The sequence below is a fragment of the Pelodiscus sinensis genome, chromosome 32, assembly GCF_049634645.1.
Source record: "Pelodiscus sinensis isolate JC-2024 chromosome 32, ASM4963464v1, whole genome shotgun sequence".
In the NCBI taxonomy this organism is placed as follows: Eukaryota; Metazoa; Chordata; order Testudines; family Trionychidae; genus Pelodiscus; species Pelodiscus sinensis.
The window spans coordinates 10,157,376-10,178,740 of NC_134742.1; the positions used below are offsets into that span (position 1 = coordinate 10,157,376).

The 21,365-nt window shown below is 50.1% G+C and overlaps 1 protein-coding gene and 1 pseudogene across 3 annotated transcripts in view; both read right to left on the reverse strand.

The window, feature by feature from the left end:
- Nucleotides 1–21,365, reverse strand: part of LOC106731862 (zinc finger protein 251-like) — an 89,105-nt gene that overhangs the window by 58,880 nt on the left and 8,860 nt on the right. The gene's annotated exons all lie outside the window — the stretch shown is intronic.
- The window catches only part of LOC102456205 (uncharacterized), a 36,435-nt pseudogene continuing 18,535 nt past the window's right edge, over nt 3,466–21,365 (reverse strand).

Below are 21,365 nucleotides of genomic sequence, written 5' to 3' on the forward strand. Positions count from 1 at the left end.
TTTCCGCCATGCTCCTTCCTAGACAGTCGCTTCCCATCTTGTATGTATGGAACTGATTGTTCCTTCCTAAGTGGAGCACTTTGCATTTCTCTTTATTAAACCTCATCCTGTTTACCTCTGACCATTTCTCTAACTTGCTAAGGTCATTTTGAATTATGTCCCTATCCTCCAAAGAAGTTGCAACCCCACCCAGTTTGGTATCATCTGCAAACTTAATAAGCATGGAATGCGCAGCATGGAATGGGATATGGGTCCTATTGAGGACGAAGGAACATCCGAGAAGAAAGGAAGCAGCAGCACATCGTAGAAAAGCTGTAGGAAACAATCATCATATTATAACAGGTTTGCCACGTAGTCATCATACACTGCAGCCCTACTTCCAACTCCGGCAGCCATCAACTCTCTAGCCCAGTGGTTCCCAGACTTTTCGGCATCACGCCCCCTTTTTGATTTTTGAAAAGCCCTCACACTCCACACACCCTGAAAAAAAACCAATAGCAGCAAAACTGGTTGAGCAAAAAAAAGGAACTGACGGAGGCAGCAAAACCTGATGGGGGGAAAAGAGGCTGAGTCGCCTCACGCCCCCCCTGGAATTTCTTCACGCCTCCCCCTCCTTCCCACAGTTTGGGAATCCATGATTGCAAACTAGTATCATTTGTGGCAGGGCAGATTCTGCCAACCTTGAGAACAGCCACAGTTTCTCTTTGCCAAGAAACCCATTCCGGCCACCATTTATTACTGGTGTTGGGTAGCAGCACAAGTCTTTAAGAAAAACAGCTTGTTATTCAAACATTGCAGGTATAGGTATGTGTGTGTGGGGGGGGGAGGGGGATGATGTCTTTTTACCTTATCTGTAACTGATGGCATGTTACACTACATTGGCACTTAGGGTCAGCCATAAATATAAGGCTGCTTAGGTGGAAGTTCTGATTTAATGGCTCCTTTTATTCTTTGGGACTGGCAAGGGGCTGTTTTAATATTCTTTCTTCCATAACATTTAATATCTATCTATCGATATGATACTGGGGGGTGCCACAGTGGACATGCACACAGGACCTCAATCTTGGTGCATGAAACAAAACTCACCCTGCTCATGGATGGAAAAATCTTAGAGGGAACACTGAGTCTCACCCCATTGGAATGAAATAGCACAGACGCTAAAACCCCACCTTTTACTGTCCCTGCTCTGCCCATTTTAGGATCTGTGGCATTCTGGCCCAGAAGGGAGAAAATATACAAACCCTAATGGCTTTTCAGCAGGGCCAGCTGAGTAGTGTGAGAATATCTGGGGATAAGACAATCCAGCCCCAAGGGGGGAAAATCCGATTCACCCACAGTCTGCCCATTGATTGCCCCTGCTACAAAGTCACCCAGCCTTGGTCTCCCTCACAGACAGCCCAATTAAACATGATGGAGTTACTGAATATCTTGTTCATCATCTAAAACAAGATGATTTACCAGTCCTGAAGGATCAGACACATCCACCCACCAAGTTAAAGAATAATTCAGCTCTTACCCAAATACACTCTTACAGCACATTCTTATTAACTCAACTAAGGTTTATTGCAGAGAGAAAAGAGTGTTGGCTACAAGATCATTGTACACAGAGACGGGAACAGAGTCCGTAGGGTCAGCTGCACTGTGCAGATGTTGCTGTCGAATTACCAGGAGCTCTTTTCAGAATCGTCTCCTCAGGTGACTGTTCAGTGTCCAATATCCGGGACAATATCCAATAAAGAAAACACAGTGTCTTGCCATTTCAACCAGAAAGGACATTGTCTCAACGACTTAACTACCTGCATCCTGCTTCAAAGACCTTTTAAATCTGCACTTGAAAGGGAATCCTCTGAACTGGCATTCATGCTAAAATTCGACACTTTACGCGTGGGTCTCAACAAACACTCTAGTTATCTTACCCATTACAAAGATAGCTTCCCCAATTATCACCTCTAATATCATTAGCTCACAGACATTTACCTCCCCCCCCCACATCCCCCTTCTGTTCCGAAATTTGATTTGTCCTTTTCATATGTGTTCATTTTTTTAAATTGTATCCTTTGGTATATATGGTTGTGACTATTTTCTTCCACTATTTGATCTGAGGAAGTGGGTCTGGCCCATGAAAGCTCATCATCTAATAAACCATCTTGTGAGTCTTTAAAGTGCTACATAGTCCTGTATTTTGCAATATCCGGGTGTGATGCAGTGGGCTGTTTGGGCTGGGGGTGACCCCTACTGGCCGGTATCTGTAGCACTGGCCAGCAGGACGGCTGCCTAAGGTCACGTAGGCAAAGACCCAACCTGTCCGACTGGTTGAGGAAGGGACGGTACAAAGGAAGGGAGGTTTCAGGGGAAGGGGCAGCTGCTGACCGAGAAACATGAAGAAAACAGCCTAAACTGAGGGATGAGAGTCAGGGGGAGGGGGCAATGGACCCCCTAACCCAAGGGGTCTGAGACATCCTGCCCTGACTCCTGAAACCACATCACGTCTATGCTGTGCTCTATCCCGGAGAAGCAATAAACCCTTGGGCTGTGTCTAGACTGGCCAGTTTTTCCGGAAAAGCAGCCGTTTTTCCGGAAAAACTTGCCAGCTGTCTACACTGGCCGTTTGAATTTCCGCAAAAGCACTGACGATCTCATGTAAGATTGTCAATGCTTTTGCGGAAATACTATGCTGCTCCCTTTCGGGCAAAAGTCTTTTTCCGAAAAACTTTTGTGCAAAAGGGCCAGTGTAGACAGCAGAGATTAGTTTTCTGCAAAAAAGCCCTGATCGCGAAAATGGCGATCGGGGCTTTTTTGCGGAAAAGCGCATCTAGATTGGCCACGGACGCTGTGCTTTTGCGGAAAAGCGTCCTGCCAATCTAGACGCGCTTTTCCGAAAATGCTTTTAACGGAAAACTTTTCCGTTAAAAGCATTTCCGGAAAATCATGCCAGTGTAGACGTAGCCTTGGAGTCTGTTCTTGCTGCTATGGGGCTGCAGGATGAGGGGGAACCCCGACTCGCCATCACACCGGGCAGTTCAGACGAGAGGGGAGAGTTTAGTCTTACAGCCCCGATTCCCACCAAATAAAGCTAGAGAAGGTCTGAGATAAAAGGATCAGGTACCGAGAGTTTGTATAGACTTTTTTGCAGCCTCTCAACACCACACAATCCTCAGGTGAACAACAGGTGTTGGAAGTAACCTTCTATTCCCATCACAGGGAATTCGACTACATGGATTCCCATCATGATCCCTAAAGCAGGTCATACGCAGGTTACCACCAACTTTAAAGAGAGATATGTACATACAGTGACATCATCACACCTAAGTATAATCTAAATGTTAATATTTCCTTTTGATTTGTGAATTAACAAAATACATTCCGAGACAGCAACAAAATATAGGTAAAGAGGGATTACTACAACTGCTATCTTCTAGGGCTGGCAAGTGATTAAAAAATGAACTATGAATTATATATTTGTTAAAAAATAATCAAATACCATCTATTTAAATATTCTTGGATGTCTATGCATTTTCAAATGTACTGCTTTCAGTTGCAACACAGCATACCAAGTACAATGATCACTTTATAGTGACGTTTTGCTAGGTATGGCTCGGGGTCTTGAAGGGCAAAACGCTGGGTGTGCTGAAGGGATGTTACAAGGTGGGTAATTCGCTCATCGTGTAGTTGATAGAATTTTTATCAACCACACGATCAGTCGGTAAGGGAGGAAGCGCTCAGTCCCAGCTCACGCTGGGCCCAGGAGCTACTGCTGCTGCGGCTCTGCAGCTTAAATGCAGTAAGAGCAGGGTGGGCAGGTAAGCTGCCCTGCACCCCCACACCCACGCTGATGCTTCTGATGCCTCTCCCCAGCACCGGCTCCTGCTCCCCCCCTTGCTGACTGATGCAGCATCAGCAAGGAGGGAGGCAATGCAAGTAGTCGAGCAGTCGACTAGATTAACAAGATTAATTTTTAGTTGACTACTCACTCACATCCATAGTGTACAAGAGTCAAAGTTGGGGGGGGGGGGGTGAGGAGCAGCCCTCCCACTTGTGTGAATTCCCTGATGTAAAACAAAAGACTGATCCGTTTCAGAAATATATCCCACAGTCTAAGCACTTCCAGGGTCTTTCTCCAGTGTGGACGGCGTAACGTTGAGAAAGGCTGAGCTCTTTCTGAAACCTTTCCCACAGCCCAAGCACTCCTAAGGTCAAACTCTGGCGTGGAATGACTGACATTTAAAAAAATCTGCCCTCCCAATGAAACTTTCCCACAGTCCAAACACTCATGGGGTCTCTCTCCTCTCTGAAGTGCTCGTTTTCAAACCTCTGAGCTCCGGATCAAACGTCTCAAACAGATGAACTCTCTCTCCTATGTGGACGCCCTGATGGACTAAGAAGGGCTGAGCGCTACATAAAACTTTTTCCAGTCGAAGCACTTTTGTGATCTTCCTCCTGTGTGGACTACATCATGTTTGACAAGGGTTGCTGATATTTTTATGAAACTTTTTCCAGTCTAAGCACTGATGGGGTCTCTCTCCCCTGTGGATTTTCTCATGTGAAACAAAGGCTCACTTCCATATGAAACTGTTTTGCATAGTCAAAGCAATTATGAGCTGTCTCTCCCGTGTGCATTGCCTGTTGTTTAAGAATGTCAGTTCTCCATATGAAAGATTTTCCACAACTTAACACTTATCGTTTCCCTCTCCTCTGTGGATTAATTGATGTTTATTGAGATCTGACCTCCTTATGAAACCTCTTCCACAGTCTAAGCACTGATGGGGTCTCTCCCCCGTGTGGATTTTCTGATGTGAAACAAAGGCTCACTTCCATATGAAACTGTTTTGCATAGTCAAAGCAATTATGAGCTGTCTCTCCCGTGTGCATTGCCTGTTGTTTAAGAATGTCAGTTCTCCATATGAAAGATTTTCCACAACTTAACACTTATCGTTTCCCTCTCCTCTGTGGATTAATTGATGTTTATTGAGATCTGACCTCCTTATGAAACCTCTTCCACAGTCTAAGCACTGATGGGGTCTCTCCCCTGTGTGGATTTTCTGATGTGAAACAAGGCCAGACTTCCATTTGAAACTTTTCCCACAGTCCAAGCATTTATGAGGTCTTTCTCCTGTGTGGATTGGCTGATGTGTAAAAAGGGCTGCCCTTTGCGTGAAACTTTTTCCACAGTCTAAGCACTTGTGAGGTCTTTCTCCTGTGTGGATACCCTGATGTTGAATAAGTTCTGGCTTCCTTTTGAAACTTTTTCCACAATCTAAGCACTTATGGGGTCTCTCTCCTGTGTGGACTTTCTGATGTAAAACAAGGGCTGACCTCTGTGTGAAACTTTTCCCACAGATTAAGCACTGATGGGGTCTCTCTCCTGTGTGGGTTGCCAAATGTTGAGTTAGGTTTGACCTATGTGTAAAACTTTTTCCACAATGGAAGCACCGGTGGGGTCTTTCTCCTGTATGAATTGGCTGATGGTTAACAAGGTCAGATCTACGTATGAAACTTTTTCCACAGTCTGAGCACTTATACGGTCTATCTTCTGTGTGGATTGCCTGATGCTTAACAAAGTCGAATCGCCGTTTGAAAGTTTTTCCACATTCCAAGCACTTGTGCGGTCTCTCGGCTGTGTGGATTTTCTGATGTGACACAAGGGCAGAGAGTGACCTGAAACATTTCCCACACTCTACGCACTTGTGAGATCCCTCTCCTGTGTGGATTCCTTGATGGTAAACAAGGTCTATCTTCCGTATGAAACTTTTCCCACACTCTAAGCACTTATGGGGTCTCTCTCCTGTGTGGGTAGCCTGATGGTAAACAAGATCGAGTCTCCTTATAAAATTTCTTCCACAGTCTAAGCATTTATGGGGTCTCTTTCCTGTGTGGATTGCCTGATGTGCAACAAGAGAGGTCTTCCATATGAAATCTTTGCCACAATATAAGCACTTATGAGGTCTCTCTCCAGTGTGGATTGCCTGATGAGAAAGAAGGTTTGACCTGCCTGTGAAACTTTTCCCACATTCCAAGCATTTATGGGATCTCTCTCCTGTGTGCATGGCCCGATGTTTAACGAGGTCTGATCTCTGTATGTAACTTTTCCCACAGTCTAAGCACTTATGGGGTCTCTCTCCTGTGTGGATTTTCAGATGTACAACAAGGGACGACCTCTGTGTGAAATTTTTTCCACAGATTAAGCACTGATGGGGTTTCTCTCCTGTGTGGATTGCCTGATGTGCAACAAGAGTTGATTTGCATTTGAAACTTTTCCCACAATCTAAACACTTATGGGGTCTGTTTCCACCGTGGGCTGCCTGATGTTTAACAAAGAGTGACCTCTTCAGGAAACTTTTTCCACAGTCTAAGCAGTTGTGGGGTCTCTTCCCTGTGTGGACTACCAGATGATTAACAAGGGCTGACTTTCTTTTGAACGTTTTCCCACAATCTACGCACTTATGGGGTCTTTCTTCTGTGTGGCTTGTTTCTCGTGTCTTCAGGGCCGACGTCCAAATCAAACTGTTGCCTCCCTCAGGACACTGAGAGCCTCTCTCTACTATTTGGCTTCCACCATCAGTAGTAAGATCTGAGCTGTTATTGATGTCTTCCCCACTGTCCAAGCACTGAGGGTTTTTTTCTCCATTATCTACTGTCTGCACTGTAATAAGCTCTGGGCTCACAATAAATCCCTTCCCAAAATTGCGCCATTCCTGGTGTTTCTCTTCCTTGGGGTTTGTCTGCGGGGCTGTGGGATGCTTGTGTCCTTCCCCACATTTAACAGATTCATCCATTTCCTCACTTGTGTGGTTCCCCAGGAGCCTCTCCGACCTGTGCCAGTTTCCCCTGACCTCTCCCTGTTCCAAGCACTGGGAAACATTCCCTTCTGCTCTTCCCACAAAGGCCGCCTGCGGTTCCATTTCCCCAGAAGCTTCCTTTGGTTGGTTCCTCTCTTCATTCTCACTCCCTGTCCCATCACCTGCTGGGAGAGAGACAATCCAGGCAAAAGTCATTTAGCTGGGTAGACAGAGGAACAGCACCAAGGGAAAACCCAACACACTGATGTTGCTCAGACCCAGCATTTGGCTTGTCCCTCTGCTTCCCCACAAGCACTCACAGGGAAACTCCTGCACCTAACAAGATTGGTGGAAAACCGTGAGCAATATCAGCTGACCACACCCTGCCCTACATGTAAGGATGCCAGATGCTGTGTGAGTCCTCACCTGTGCGGGTGCCTCTCAGGATCTCTCTTTCATCCCTGGCCTGGAGGTCGGGCTCCCAGGGCTCTTCCCCTCGTTCCAGCCGGGCGATCAGCTCAGGTTTGGGAACGGGAAACCCTGCGCAGGGGGTGAAATCAGAGCAGGTCAGGGCGCATGGAGGGTGGGGAGAGCATCTGTCCCAAGGGACATTCCGTGAGTGGAACCTGTCCCCGGGCTCTGCTGGGGAATGTGCAACCCAAGAGGACGGGAACATGGTCACTGAGCCCCCTGGGGAGAGGGAGAGGTGTGGGGAGGTGAGAGGAATTGTGACGCCCTCCCTAGGAGTTCCCAGGATCTGGGCAGTCTGGGGCCCTTGCTGACACTCACAGCTCTGCAGTTACACCCCTGCCTGTTTCTAAACCTGCAGAGCCCAGAGCTGGACGGAGGGGAACAGGGATTCTGGGTGCGAGTGAAAAACAACACAGACAGGAGAATACATGCCCCCCCCACCCGCGCCTTGAAATCTAGAGGGGCCGGGTGGGGATGATTTAGCACGTCCATTAGGGTTTGACACCCTGGTCTCACTGCACAGGGTGCGGAGATGCAAGTCGCTCTCCCCCGGCAGCTGTGCCCATGGAACCCATTCCTGTCCAGGCCACCTGAGCAGGGAAGAACCTGACCCGTGTCGGACACGCAGACCCCACGGCTCCTAATCCCCGAGGGGCCAGGACGCCCTTACCCAGCGAGGTCACCGCCTCGTAGTTCTCCTGCATGACGTCCCTGTAGAGGGCTCTCTGAGCGGGGCCCAGCAGCGCCCCCTGCCCCGGGGTGAAATACACAGCCACCTCCTCGAAGGTCACCCGCATCTGCAACAACAAGAGTCCCTCACCCACTGCCTGCAGCCCCAGCCACCATCCCAGTCGTCACGGGGAAAAATAACTCTGAGAGCGCGGGAGAAGTAGAATCCCATCCCCAGCCTGTTTCCAGCAGCCAGGAGGCTTCAGGGGATGGGCACAGAGATCCTCGTCCTCCTCCCCCTCGGCAGACAGAGGGCAGGGCCTTTTCCCTACTAGCTAGCCAGAGGCAGAGGCAGAAGCCGAGCTCTGAGCCACGGGCAGGGACAGGAATCCCGGCAGCTTCCCTTTGTGTTTCCCAGCAACCTCTGGCTGGATGCTCAGGTCACAGTATTGGGGCTGGGGCCTGGGTTAGAAATGGGGGCGCGGTCACACCCTGCCCATGGGCCTGCTCAGAAACTCAGCAGCTTCATCCCACCCTGTCTCCTCCCTGCCCCGCCCAGCAGCTCCCTGAACCCCCTACCTGAGCGGGCTCCATCCCGGCCATTGCCCGGCCCCTGGCAGACGGGCGCTCGGGAGCGAACTCTCGACGTGTCTCCTCAGCCGGTCGGGCGAGAGGGGCGATGGGGGAGGTGTCAGAAGGGGCCTGAGTCCCTGTCGCCCCCCGAGTCCCCCCAGGCCCTGCCCCTGCAGACACGCGCTGGGACTCTCTGGCTCTGCCTGCTGGGAGGAAACCCAGTGAGTCTGTTCCCCTTCTGTCCCGGCCCCTCCCACTAGCACAAAACCTACCAAGCCCCTTTGAACCCCCCATAGCAGCATCTCTGAGCCCTGCGCTGGGGAAAGAGCCAAATCAAAGGAGCCATTTTGGGTTGTGCCCCCCCCCCCGCAGTGTTGTGTCTCTGCATGTAGTGCCCCCTCCCACACTCAGGCAGGGTGATGCTTCTGCAGAGGCAGCAAGTGGCTTTTCCTCTCTCAGCTCCTCCCGGGGTCCCCGCAGAGTCAGGCTGCCCAGGGGCTGCAGGGATGGAGCTGGGCAGGGCTGGGAGCCGGGAGCTTCCCTCCTGGGTTGTTGCTCCTGCTGCCCCTTCCAGCCCCTCCCCTGCCCCTTTTCATCATCCTCCCTCTCCAGGGGAGCCATGGTGAGTGTCCCACGGACATGAGCCTTGGCTCTCACTGGGCACATCAGCCGGTGGTCAGCAGGGATGGTCCGCCAGTCCCTGAAAGGCCCCTTTGCGCAGTGTCACGCTCCTGCCCGGCCCCAGCTCTTTCCCCAGGTCTCTCCATCAGCTGTAGGCTCCGGCGCTGATGCCGGCAGATCCCGGGGCTGGTTCCAGCCCCTGCGCAAAGCGCCCCCGGGGCCGGTCTCAGAGGTGTGTGGCAAAGAGGGAATGTTCTAAATGTTTCTTTGAGCACGGTGTGTGCCTCAGTTTCCCCAGGGGTTAGTCACATGCCAAGGGAGCTGGGATCCGGGTGTGAGATTATGGTGGGCACCCCCTAGAGGGCAGGTGGGACTCCAGAGCAGCGGACTTGACCCATAGAAGGGCGATGCGCTGCAGCCCGGCTAGCGGTGCCCGGAGTCCGTCTTCTGCAAAGGAGCCGGCCCAAGGGTTTGGGGAACAAAGCTAGAGAGGAGGCCTCAGGCCAGGTGACCTGTTTGCCCCGGAAGAAGACAAAGCACAGGGGGAGGGGCAGTGACTGAGTCTGGGAGCGGGTGAGGCTCCTGTTTTTTTGGGATACAGCAGGGAGAGCCCAGGGCTGGGGAGGCCCCAAGCGGGACGGGCCTGACTTCGGTGCTGACAAGATCTGTTCTGTGCCCTGTCCACGGTCACCCTCCCGCCTTCTGTTTTCCCAGCCAGCCCAGAGTCACCCCGGAGCTGCCAAGGTGGGAGCCTGGCCCCTGGGAGGGGGTGTGCGAGGCTTCCCCGGGGGTCCCGACCACATTGACTCCCTGCCGTGGGGAGAAGGAGCCCCAAGGGGACACCCCCCCCCCACTCACGTTTTGCCTGGCTCCATTCAGAGCAGGCCCAGGGCACCGCAACTGGGACTCTGTGGCCCAGGGCTGTCACACACCCCCATGTCCTGCCCAAGCGCCGGTTGCCTCCGCTAGCAGGAGGAGGGGCCATGTCAGGTTTCACGGAGGTGTGGGGCAGTCACACCCCCATCCGCAGCCAGACGTGCCCTGTAGGACAGAAGGTTTGTTGGTTCACAGGGATGCAGCGGAGCACAGACATGTTAGCACAGGAACCAGGAGCGGCGGTACCATCCACGTCGGGTAGAAGGAGGCCCAGAGCCTGAAACCGCCCCGTACCCTAAGCCGGCCGAGACCCCGTCACACAGTCAGCAATGGGGCCCAGCCCTGCAGGCAGATCCGCCTCTTCCTTTGTTCAGTTTCCCCGGCAAAAGGTGTCACCTGGTTGCCCCCCCCCCCCCATCTAAGCTCTGTAGGGAAGCCCGTATGGCCCTGCTGGGACACTAATAATAAAACAATGTCTGCCTTGACCATAGTATGGATCTCTAACCAGCAAAACCCAGGCCTGTCTCAAGTCTGGTGCTCATAAGCAAGCAGGCCAGGTAGGGGGTTGGGAGAGGGGAGACGCTACAGCAGGGTACGGTGAGACCTCGCCAAGGAGACCGGGAGGAACCTTGAGCTGGTACTTCTATTTCTGATAAGCAAAAATTCCAGATACAGCCATCAAACTAAAAAAAACAACAAATTGTCTGGTAAGCACTTTATAGACCAGCGTTTCTCAACCTATTTTTATAAGTACCCCTTAAAAAAAAACAACAGATAAGTACCACCTTATTAAATATAAATTATATATATATATAAAAAAGCAGGGCTCATCAAATCAGTGAATCTACTTGCCCACGTTGAGTAGATTTCAGCCGGTCGCCCCATTCACTGGCGGCGCGCACATGTGCAATGCGGGTCTTGTGCATGCACAGTGCAGGGCTGGCGAGTAGGTTTCGCTGCTCTTTGTCAAGCCCTGTATATAAATATCTCCAGTACCTCGTTTTCAGACACACAACATTTTTTTCTACCATTGCAACACATTTATTTAAACAACTTAATCGTAGACGGACAGGCGATGGAACTTTTTGGGTGTAGAAAGCACAAAAATAAGAAAGCGCTGTAAAACTTAAAACAAAAATTCCGTTTTCTCCAAATGTCAGTTGTGTTGAATTATCCCCCAGACGTCTCTCGAGTACCCCTAAGGGTACTTGTACCACTGGTCGAGAAACACTGTTATAGACTAACAAAAACATGTGGATGGTATCATGAGCTTTCGTGGGCACAGCCCACTTCTGCAGATGACCGGAGTTTTGAGTTTAGGATGTCCAGACCGAAAATAAATAGGGGAGAAGGGGGAAGGAAAAAAAATGAAAGGTGGCAGGAAACAAGAAGCAGAGGGTATGTAAATCTCAAAGGGAAAATCAAACAGGCAAAACTGGTAATCTATAAGCACCTAAAGATTGGATCATTAAAAGAAGCAGATAACGATCATAGGATAGCAACTAGAGAGGAAGAGCACTCACACAAAAATCTACACAGACAAACCCTTGTTGTGCCAATAGCTCTTTGTGTAGATTTTTGCCCTTCTTCTCTAACTGCTATCCTATGATCCTTATCTGCTTCTTTTAACTACCGTATTTTCCAGCGTATAGGGCGACTGGGCGTATAAGACGACCCCCTCATTTTTTAATTAAAAGATAGGGTTTCATCTTATACCCCAGCGCCCCTCCGCCTCCTTTGCTCCCGGTGTCCCTGGTCTGCTGGAGACGGTCCCCAGCAGACCAGAGGCACTGGGAGCAAAGCCGCAGCAGCTTTGCAAAGCCTCGGGGGAAGCCGGCGGGGGGGCAGCCCAGGCGCGCCTGGGATGTATACCCAGCGTACAAGATGACCCCCGATTTTTGGGGGATGTTTTTTAACATCAAAAGTCGTCTTGTACGCCGGAATATACAGTATCACATTTTTAGGTGCTTATAGATTACCAGTTTTGCCTGTCTGATTTTCCCTTTGAGATTTACATACCCTCTGCTTCTTGTTTCCCGCCACCTTTCATTTTTTTTCCTTCCCCCCTATTTATTTTGGGTCTGGACATTATAAACTCAAAACTCCAGTCATTTGAAGAAGTGAGCTGTGCTCATGATACCATCTGCATGTTTTGTTAGTCTATAAAGTGCTACCAGACTATCTGTTGTTTTTTAAGTTAGTCTCTACAGGATAAACTCGGCTACCCCCTGAAGCCATAAAACTGTTAACCACAGACATAGTTTTGCAACATCCTGAGTAACAGGATGTACCCCAAATAAGGGCATTGGGCATTTTAGGTACCTTACACAATACATAATCAATTGGTAAATATTATTAGAACAACCAAGACTCGCTTTGCTATGAAATGGGATTAGAAAGAAGAATCGATGGGAGGTAGTGAGCAAGATTGACCCTCAGGTCCTACTCATAACTAGAAGCAAACAGACCCTTCACATTGGCTAAGAACCGTCAGACCAAAGGTCCATCTAGCCCAGCATCCTGTCTGCCAACAGCGGCCAATGCCAGGTGCCCCAGAGGGAGAGAACACAACAGGTAATCCTCACGTGATCCTTCTCCTGTCACCCATTTCCAGACAAACAGAGGCTAGGGACACCATTCCTACCCATCCTGGCTAATAGCCATTGATTGAGCTAACCTCCATGAATCTATCTAGCTCTTTTTTGAACCCTGTTAAAGTCCTACATCCTTTAGCAAGGAGTTCCACAGGTTGACTGTGCGCTGAGTGTAGAAAAACTTCCTTTTGTTTGTTTTAAACCTGCTGCTTATTCATTTCATTTGGTGACCCCTAGTTCTAATATTGTGGGAATAAGTAATTAACTTTTCCTTATCCACTTTTTCCACCCCACTCATGATTTTATAGATCTCTATCATATCCCCCCTTAGTCTCCGATTTTCTAAGCTGAAAAGTCCAAGTCTTTTTAATCTCTCTTTATACGGGGCCTGTTTCAAACTCCTAATCATTTTTGTTGCCCTTTTCTTGATCCTTTTCCAATGCCAATATTATCTTTTTTGAGATGAGGCAACCACATCTGCACACAGTATTCAAGATGTGGGCGTACCATGGTTTTACATAGAGGCAATAAGATATTTTCTGTCTTATTCTCTATCCCTTTTTTAATGATTCCTAACACCCTGTATGCTTTTTTGACTGCCACTGCACATCTAGCGGATGTTTTCAAAGAACTATCCACAATGACTCCAAGGTCTCTCTCTTGAGTAGTTTAATCTCAAATGACTCATGGAATTCCAACGTGTGGGAGTCAAAGGAATCCCAAACCTCCTACCTGGTACTGTTGGTGGCATACGGGTGAAGTGTAAGTGACCTAGGCTTAATTAATATAATAAATCTTCTATTAATTGCTACTGTATTGTTTTGTGCTGTACTAATTGTTTTAGAATGTATAGTATTTAAGGTTTAAATTGTCTAGTCATTGTTTTTAAGGCTTGTAAAATTTAAACAACTATATTAACCGCTTAAAGCATGCAATAAATAAGAAAGTGGTTAAGTTTCTCTGGAGTGTCCTGGTTTCCCTCAGAACTAAAATAAATCCAACCACATGATGGCCTCAGGTTATAAGAGAGCCTGAGCCATGGTTTAGTTGCATCTCTGGGGCCTGGAGCAGCCTCCTCTCAGTGAGAGTCACACCCATCACTCCCATCCCAGCCGGGCATGGGTGCAGTGCCCAGGGAAACTGAGGCATGCACACAGCCTGAGAGCAGCGCAGAACAGTAGAAATCACATGCAACAGAACAAAGCAAACAGAGACAGGGCAATCCCCAGGCGGTCACATCAGAAGACTTGCCTCCAACGGAAACATCCCAGGCAGGTTGGGGAACACAGAACATGTCTAGTAACAGCCCCGCCCCCTCCCTCTTTCTGGTTGCAGATGCGGCGCGCCCATCTCTGTCCCCCTCCCTTTTCGTTTCCGGTCCTTTCGGGTATCTGAGGAAGTGACTTGCACCCCAGAAGCGCTTATGCCTGAATAAACTCGCGAGTCTTTCAAGCGCCACTGAGAAGAGGGCAGAGGGGCTAAGTTCCCTCTCAACGGCAGGGCTGCCCAGAGACCTCTTCAGCCCCACACTGGGGCTTTGGGCGGTGGCAAGAAGAGTTTTCTGCCCCTAAGTCCTGGAGGTGAGAGGTGCCTCTCCCCCCCCCCCCCCCCAGCTCTTCACCGCCCCCTTCTCTGCCCTAGCCCTGAGCCTGCCCTCTTCAATGCATCAGGGATAACTCAGTGGTTTCAGCATTAGCCTGCTAACCCCAGGGTTGCAAGTTCAATCCTTGAGGGGAACCATTTGGGGCAACTCTGTCAGGGATGGTACCTGGGCCTGCTGTGAGGGCAGGAGACTGGACTCAATGACCTCCCAAGGTCCCTTCCAGCTCTGTGAACTAGGTATCGCTCCATAGATTATTAATAAAAGTTACCCACTGCCAGCCCCACACTGCTGCCTCGGTATCAGAGGCAGGGAGGGGGAACAGAGGGTTCAGGCAGGAGCACCCCCCCTCTTCCCAGTAATTGTTGGATCCGCTGAAAATCTCACTGGGTTCATGGTAGCCCAAAACAGCCTATTTTAACATCCCTGGTGCCCCCCCACCAGGCGGGGGGGAGGCTGCGGGCGGGGGGGGGGGAGCAGACCGCGCTGATCAGCAGCCTCCGCCCCCCCCCAGCACAAAGCAGCGGGGGGGCGGAGGGGGGAGTAACATAACCCCGGCTCCCGGCTCCCTCCCAGGTGTGGGCGCCCGCCCAGGCTGCAGGGACTCGCAGCCAGCTCCGCCGGGAGCAGCCCGGGGGCACCGGGGCGCCGCTCCCGGGGGGTCTCTCTTACCTGCCCCCCAAGCGCTGCCCGCCCTGGGGCAGGGGCTGGGCCGGGCTGGGCTGGGGGCGCTGCCCGGGGAGAGGCTCCTGGGGAGGGAGCAGCGGGACTGGCCCGGCCGGGGGAGTCTCTCTCGCCTGCTCCCCAAGCGCTGCCCGCAGCCTCTTCCTTCCTGCTGCCGGGCCTGACCCGCGATCGCTTCCCCCAGCTGCTCCTCCTCCTCGCCTGCTGCTGCTGGGTCCTAGCGAGGCCCCCCTCGCCCTGCGCTTCCCCTCCCTGCCTGTGTCGGGCTCACAGACTCCTCCCGGCCCAGGGCTCCTCACCACTAAATGTCTGGTGGCCCCAGCACCTCCCGCTGGGGCCCGCTTGGACCCTTCTCCTCAATTCCCTGGAGGGGAAAGGACTCAACATGCCCAGAGCTGAGCCCAGAACTGGCCCCTCTATTGCGGGTAAATTCCCTGGCTTCCCCCTCCCCTGAGTGCCCCATAATCCCTGGAGACAAACTGGGCTGAGGCCTTAACACGTGTGAGAGCCTTCAAGCTTCCACATGGAGGGGGGCTTTTACTGACCCCGACCACCAGGGCCACCTCTCTGATAGCCTCTCTGGAATGAACAGGTCACTCACATCCTGGTCCGGGTGTGTCCCAGGCCTTGAGAGACTAGCTGGGAATGAGGCAATCCGGCCCCAAGGGTACGCTGACCCGCCGTCCTGAATTTCCCGGGAGAGTCCCGATTTTTAATGTCCTGTCCCGCTGTCCCGTGTAGCACTGAAATGTCCCGGAAAGTCCCCAGACTCCAAACGCAGTTAGAAGCTTAGTTGGGATCGAGGACGGAGGGGGCGGAAAAGCAGCGCACGGCTTAGCTGGGCTGGCAGAGGAGGGGGCTTGGAAAAGCAGCATGCGTGTAGCCAAGTGTGCCCTTGTAGCCAAGAAGACATATTAAGGTGCATTAGGAGGAGCACTGCCAGCAGATCTAGAGACGTGATTATTCCCCTTTATTCGGCTCTGGTGAGGCCACATCTGGAGTATTGTGTCCAGTTCTGGGCCCCCCACTATAGAAGGGATGTGGATGCACAGGAAAGGGTCCAGCAGAGGCCGACCAAAATGATGAGGGGGTGGAGCACATGACCTATGAGGAGAGGCTGAGGGATTTGGGTTTGTTTAGTCTGCAGAAGAGAAGAGTGAGGGGGGATTTGATAGCAGCCTTCAACTTCCTGAAGGGAGGTTCCAAAGAGGATGGAGAGAGGCTGTTCTCAGTGGTGATAGATGGCAGAACAAGGAGTAATGGTCTCAAGTTACAGTGGGGGAGGTCTAGGTAGGACATTAGGAAAAACTATTTCCCTAGGAGGGTGGTGAAGCACTGGAATGGGTTCCCTAGGGAGGTGATGGAATCTCCATCCCTAGAGGTTTTTAAGCCTTGGCTGGGTTGATTTAGTTGGGATTGGTCCTGCCTAGAGCAGGGGGCTGGACTTGATGACTTCCTGAGGTCTCTTCCAGCTCTATGATTCTATGCAGAATGGGTTGGCAGGAGGGGTGGGATAAGGAACTGACATAGCGCTCAGCTGGGCTTTGGAGGAAAGGGGGAGCCAGGAAGCCCAATATGGGGGCTGAAATGACCTCCCCTGGTCAGGAAAAATCCCTCATCTGGGACCAGTCAGGTCCAGAGGGTACTGGACCAGGGAGGTCGAACCCCGGCCCTAAGTCTGCTCTTGCACTCTCCCTCTTGGCCAGACACCCTACCCCCCAGTCCACATCTGCACCCTCCCCCTTGGCCAGACACCCTCCCACCTGGCCAGGCATCCTATCCCCCGTCCACTCCTTAGCCACCATTGCTCCTGCACCCTCCCTTGCTCTTGCTCCCAACTGCTCCTTCCCCCTGGCCAGACATCCTACTCCCAGCCTGTTTCTGCACCCTACCTCCCATTCAGATCTCACAACCTCTCCATCTTCTGCCCTCCACCTCCTTCCCAGATCCTGCATCACATCCCTATCCCACTCATTTGGCAGCCCTGTCACACACACGGAACCCCTCACTGTTGTCCTTACCCCAGAACCTAACAAAAATAAAATCCACCAGAAAAATAAATTGGACCTATGGAAAGACCTGAACCTCAGTCTTCCCTGTTCCTTCCCCTCGCACCTTGGGGCTGGAATGCCAGAGGAGTGAGGTATCTCAATTGGGAGCTATCTCAGTCAGGACTGGGTATTTTGGGAGCAGTTCTTTTCCTTCTCACTTGTGAGATCCCCAACTTATTTTTCTGTGGATCAATGGCCCCTGACCCAAAAATATCATTGAAACATTGAAAGTTTTTGTGTTGGACATAAATTCAAATTTTATTTTCTTTAAAATGAAGTTTGATAAACTAATATGAGAAAGTTAAAATGCTTTATCTTTTAAATAATTTAAATTAAGCCATTCTCCCTAGCTGCAGCACGAGAAAAATGGCTCAGGTGTAATTATGTAATTAACAGTGAGTTTCCATGAGCAACTGGGGGTCCATGGAAAGGTTTACATTGAGTCAGGTGGCCCAGAGGCCAAAAAGGTTGAGAATCACTGAAATAGAGGTACCCCTGGCTTCTCCCCCCGAGAGACCTCCCTAGACTCCCTGCTGCTCCAGAAGAGATGACAGAGAGATCGCCTCTGTTACCACTGGCGTTGAAATCACCGTGTCACTCCAGTGTAGTTGATGGACAGACTTTTTGTGAGTCTTCCTCATCCAAGCACTGGATGATTTAAACAATGTGTTTAGATACCACGTGAAAAAACTTGGCGCATTTACAGCGAGGCAGGAGATATGAAACAAAAGACAGGACTATGCAGCACTTTAAAGACTAACAAGATGGTTTATTAGGTAATGAGCTTTCCTGGGCCAGACCCACTTCCTCAGATCAATTTGTGGAAGAAAATTGGCACGACCATATACACCAAAGTGATACAATCAAAAAAAAATGAACACATATAAAATTGACAAATCAGATTTTAGAACAGAGGGGGAGGGGAAGGGGGAAGGTTAGTGTCTGTGAGGTAATGACATTAGGGTGATAATTGGGGAAGCTATCTTTGTAATGGGTGAGATAATTAGCATCTTTGTTAAGACCCATACGTAAAGTGTCAAATTTAAGCATTAATTTCTGAGTTACTCTGACATACAAAGTGAATCTTGCACTAAAGACCCCACGCCCAGTGAGAGAAAGTGAAGATGTCAGTTCAAGTCAGTTCAAAGTCTCTCCAATTTTCTTCAAAGATCACCTATACCAGGCAGTGGGGCTTTGATTAGTCCCTTAGAGTATGTCTACACTAGCCCCTTAGTTCGAACTAGGGTGGCTAATGTAGGCATTCGAACTTGCAAATGAAGCCCGGGATTTAAATATCCCAGGCTTCATTTGCATGTTCCCGGGTGGGCGCCATTTTTAAATCCCCTTAGTTCGAACTGACTGCCCGCGGCTACACGCGGCAGTCAGAAATTAATCCGAACTAAGGAGTTAGTTCGGATTAACTTCTGACAGCTGCGTGTAGCCACGAGCAGTCAGTTCAAACTAAGGGGATTTAAAAATGGCACCCACCCAGGAACATACAAATGAAGCCTGGGATATTTAAATCCCGGGCTTCATTTGCAAGTTCGAATGCCTACATTAGCCACCCTAGTTCGAACTAAGGGGCTAGTGTAGACATACCCTTATATTTTTGAAGGGTGACTAAATATTAACTGGATCTTCTTGGGCAGTGGTCACCAACCAGTAGATCGGGATCTACTGCTTAGATCTTGGAACCTTTGACAGGTGATCCTGAGAGGTTTGGCCGGAAGGCTATCAAGTGCTAGCCCTTCATCTGCTCCTCTCAGCACTTCCATGCTGCTCCTGCCCTCTGCCTTGGAGGTACCCCTCACCCCTGGATGCCCCCTGCTTGCTGTGCAGGGCATGGGAAGAAGAGGGGGGGGTGCTGATGTCAGGGTGCCCACCCTCCATCCTGTACCCTATCTCCACAGAGCAGAAGGGGCAGGTATGGAGAGAGTTTGCTGGCTGTTTTGGGGAGTGTTGCAGGGCCAGTGTAGGTAGACGCAAGCCTGCCTTAGCCCCCTGCACCACCACCCAGAAGTCAGCTGTGGTAAGCGATGCCCAGCTGGATCCTGCATTCCAAACCCCGGCCCCAGTCCTGAACCCCTCCTGCACCCCAAACCTCTGCCCCCAGCCTGATAAAAGTGAGTGAGGAGGGGGAGTGAGGATGGAGTAAGCAGGGGGAAGGCCTCAGAGAAGGGGTGGGAAGGAGATGGGGCAAGGGTGTTTGGGTTTGAGGTAGATCCTGGATTGCACTTAAATTCAAAAAGTGATCTTATGCTTAAAAAGGTTGGAGACCACTGTTCTTGGGTAATATCAACAGTTTGCTTTGAGCCCAATCCTAGCTTAAAATTTAAATTGGATCAGGCACTTTGTAAGCAGGTTGGGAAGTGGTCTCATTTGGCAATTATTATTCAGTATTATTTACATAATATAGGTATTGCCATTTTGGTATTGACATATACATTTCTCAGTAGCTTTACATATAAAATAGCCCAGCCCCATTGATCTCCATGGGCAATGTACCTTACAAGCAGTGGTGGGAAGGGTTAGTAACATGGTCTTCATTCTGTAATTGTCATGGTTAGTTCAATATTGTCATTCTGGGCTGTGGAAACGGGGCATTTGATGGTTTTGCAGTAACTTCCAAAAATGCAGTTGTAGTTTATCTCAGGGTAAGTCTAGACTACGTTTTATTTTTGAAAGATATGCAAATTCGGCGTTCTTTTGCATATCTTCTTCCGCTCGCTTTTTCAAAAGCAGGTTTTTTCGAAAGTGAAAGTCATCTGGACGCGGTTTTTTCAGGAAAAAACCCTTTTTCGAAAAACCACGTAAACCTCCTTTTTTTTTAGCAAGAGTGTTTCTTTCAAAAAAAGGGTTTTTTTAAATAATAATGAAAAAAAAGCACCCAGGCTACTTTCAATTTTGAAAAACCCGCTTTCAAAAAAGGGATCGGAAGACAATATGCAAATTAGCATCACATTTGCATATCTCCTTTCAAACATAAAACATCGTCTAGATCCATGGTCACCAACCAGTAGATCGCGATCTACCGGTAGATCTCGGAGGCTCTAAGAGTAGCTCTTGAGCCCTCTTTGAACTGTGCGCCTGCACAGTACCTTTACATTAGATTTCCTCATTTGAGGAGCAGCTACTCACCGAGCAACAGCACAGGTGAGTAGCTGCGAGGAATGGCGGGAATTTTTTTTTTAAAGTAGCAGTATAAGGATTGGGGATAGCAAGAGATGGAGAGGAGCAGGAGAGGGCGGGACTTCAAGGAAGGGGCGGGGTGGTAGATCTTGGCTTGGTCTGTCATTTAAAAAGTGATCTTGGGTGTAAAAAAGTTGGAGACCACTGGTCTAGATGTACCCTCATTACGCATGTAAATTCTCATTCATCAGTTAACCGGTTAATGTTAGGTCACACTGGGGCTGCTACCAGCTCCCATCCACCTCCGAACCATCCCCTCTCCCGACAGACTCCCCACGGTCTGGACACTGGTGCAGTCCCTGCTTGCGGGTTCTCCACAGACAGGGGCAGCTCTGGACAAGACCAACCTTTGACTGCAATGGGGCTGGAGCAGCTCCTGCCCACAGCAGATGGGGAGCTGCTCCGGCCCCCCTCTGATTACCAGTTAATAGGAACCAGTAAGCATCATCCGTTAAGAGGACTAAGGAAGTTGTCCCATGAAATTGTGGGATAGTTCTGGATGATTCCCAGGCCCTGAGTCAAATGGGACAGCATCAACACTGCTAAATAATAGGTCTCGGATCCCGAATGTCATCTTGAATCAAAGTTGGACCCCTAGTGCGACAGTATCATGGGACCCTAGCTCTGGGGCCTGGGTTAATGCAATTGCAGTTTAGTTTCATGGGGAGGCTCCTATAGTGCCCAAACCCATCCCTATTGGTAGAGGACGGTCGTTGGAGTTCTTAGAGGGGGTTAAAAGACACGCTTTTGGTCATGTGTCCATCTTGACCCCAGAAGTACTACCCCACGGGTGGGACTTCCTGTGGCAGGTGGATGGGACCCAAGGGGTCAGGAACACGGGGACCCAAGGTGTCAGGGAGCGGAGCTAATGTGTCCCTATTTTTGGTTCAGAAAATATGGTCACCCTATCCAAGGGTGGAAAATCCCACTTGCCCACAGTCTGCCTATTAATTGCTCCTGCTGTAAAGCCACCCAGCCTTGTTCTCCCTCCCAGACAGCCCAGTTCCAGGCGATGGAGTTCTAAAGATTTTTATCAAACCCAAAGGATCAGACACATCCACCCACCACGTTATGAATTCTTACAGCCAATTATAATCAACTCCACCCAGATTTATTTCAAAGAGAAAAGAGAGTATTGGTTACAGGATCCTTGTACGTACAGACAGGAACCGAGTCGGTCGGTCACTTGCACGGTGAAGATCTTGCTTTAGAGTTGCCAGCAGCCCTCCGTTTTCAGAACCATCTCCTTAGGTGACAATTC